The sequence below is a fragment of the Sinocyclocheilus anshuiensis genome, unplaced genomic scaffold (genome assembly GCF_001515605.1).
Source record: "Sinocyclocheilus anshuiensis isolate Anshui unplaced genomic scaffold, SAMN03320099.WGS_v1.1 scaffold117, whole genome shotgun sequence".
Lineage (NCBI taxonomy): Eukaryota > Metazoa > Chordata > Actinopteri > Cypriniformes > Cyprinidae > Sinocyclocheilus > Sinocyclocheilus anshuiensis.
This window is the reverse complement of record NW_015536624.1, coordinates 3,675,232-3,677,518: the sequence shown is the minus strand read 5'-3', so window position 1 is coordinate 3,677,518 and position 2,287 is coordinate 3,675,232. Positions and strand designations below refer to the sequence as shown.

Sequence of the window (2,287 nt, the reverse complement as noted above, 5' to 3'; positions counted from 1 at the left end):
ATATATATTTTATATATAAAATATATTTGACTCCCTGTAAACTCCCATTTGCTCCTTTCACAAACCAACATAATAATTATGCAATTTTGGCAGAAACAATGTTGCCATGAATACTTAAAAATTGGTTCTAGAGGTGCAATAAGGTGTCACTGTGTGCATCAGCCAGCAAAATGAATCAAAAGTTTGAAAGGTTTGGAAGGACTTTGATTATGTAATGCTTTGGTAATGTAACACTTTTTTTTTTGGTTATACTAGACAGCGTAACTCTACAGAGTTTCATGTCAAGAGTCCTAGACGAGAAGGCACAAATGCAACCTGAGGTTCACCGAGCTGTTTGTAATATTTTCTATTAAAAGCTGGTGTAAATATGAGCTGGATCGCTCAGCAGACAGCTGCTCACAGCTTCCCATCAGCAGCCACAAATTAAACCTTCGTCTTCTGTATGCAATGCATTTTAACACAGATTTCAGTGATGCCATTAAACTTTGTGCATTCCTGTAATATTTTCAAATAGTCACTTTGAACTATTAATGTATTATCGATGTAGTGCAACCCAGTTGCTGCATGGTTTTCACCACCAAAAAAAAAAAACGACTAAAAACAAACAAAAATTGACGGAAAAACAATTTTCACTCAGAAATTGCTAGTAAACAATTACACAGATTCACAATTACAAAGAACTGGCAAGTAACACATTGAATTAAACATGAAATGTTTAAATAGAGAGACTGAAATGGTATTTTTTTGTAAAATGTACTTCAATCATATTTGAAAAATGCACTGCATTTGTGAACTAAAAGAAAATGATCAAACTAATAAATATCTTTATATTTATTTTTTAATATATAAAAGTTTTATTAATTACATGTTATAATTATACAAATTATATAATTGTATATATAACATTTTTAAGCTGTACTGCCACAAATTTGGGTTGCAAAAAAAGGTTGCAAAAATGGCAATAGTCACATATAAAAAATCTAAATAACATAGTAAAATATAATATTTTACTTAATGTGCTTTCAAGCCCTATTTTGTACCCTGTTCAGGAATAGATTATTTTTAGGAATATGGGATCCCAGCAAGTGTCTCCAGACTAGATTAAATGTCACATATGACCTCATAAATCAGCCATCAAAATGTAGAACTAGCTGCATGTGTTTTAATGGGACTCAGGGTCATGTGACACATCTGTGGACACCTTGTGCTCAGTTTCTGGTGACATTGATATGAGGGAAACCTCGATCCCATCCTATCATGTAGTTTCATGACCCTCCTGTCCACCAAACCAGTCATGATGAGACACTAAAAAAAGATGTTCCTCTATGGCTACAGCTGCTGTCCGCCACAAAACCAGAGCCACGACCACTTCACATTCCCAAACCCGACCGGAAAACCGCATTTCTGCTGTTGCCATAGTAACGGAGCTGCTGTAGCTTTAAGAGAGGAGAGCGGCTCTGTTTGACCTAAATGAGGCCGTGTTTACAATGGACAACATGTGACTAATTCCATCAAGAGTGTTTATTCTTGAGCATGAGATCAGTACTGCATTGAGCAGCTCATGAGAAAACACACAGAGGCTGCAAAATGATGAAACAACACGCATGCATCTGCACGTTTGTCCGTTTGACATTGCAGCTGTCAAAACACATTCTCAAGCAGCTTCACACTGATCAGCATGTGAACAGCAAGACCTTAAAGAGCTTAACTCTCTCTCTCTCATGCACACACAAACACATATGATAAGGCATTTCCGTGCTGTATTATTGCACTTTCTCTCAGTGTACTGACCTGTCTGTCTCTCTGTCTGTCTCTCTGTGGTCCAGTGAAGGCTGAGCGTCTCCGGCTCCTGTCTGTCTGAGTGACCCGCTGCATGGCAGCTCTGCCCACCGCCGCTTTATATAGCACCGCACGGCTCCGGCTGACACAGTGCACACTGGGAAGACGGAGGGCTGCTGGGAGGGAGTGCAGGAATGTAGCAGACGGATCAGAGCTCATGATTGGTTGCTTCTCTCTTTTTCAGATTTCAGGATAAAGCTTCAGCATTCTGACCATTTTCACATGCATTATCATGTAGCCTCAGTGTCTGAAGTAATTATCAGCCATGATTTTTGTCCGAACTCTTATGGCAGGTTGAACTGGAAAAGGATAGTCCGTCGATAATATTTCACTGTTTTTACTGTATATTTGAGCAAATGTTATTCACAGTAGATATGCATATAGCCATGTGCATTTATATGAATATTCATGTAATATCTATAAATTTCAATAAGTATGTCATATTAGA

The 2,287-nt window shown here is 37.9% G+C and overlaps 1 protein-coding gene across 1 annotated transcript in view; it reads right to left on the bottom strand.

Moving 5' to 3' along the window:
* LOC107704768 (adenylate kinase isoenzyme 1) overlaps positions 1-1,900 on the bottom strand; it is a 14,506-nt gene extending 12,606 nt beyond the window's left edge. Inside the window, exon 1 of the mRNA XM_016507779.1 lies at positions 1,792-1,900. The gene's annotated coding sequence lies outside the window, so the exon portion shown is untranslated. The remainder of the gene's footprint in view (positions 1-1,791) is intronic.
* Between the last annotated feature and the right edge of the window lie 387 nt (positions 1,901-2,287).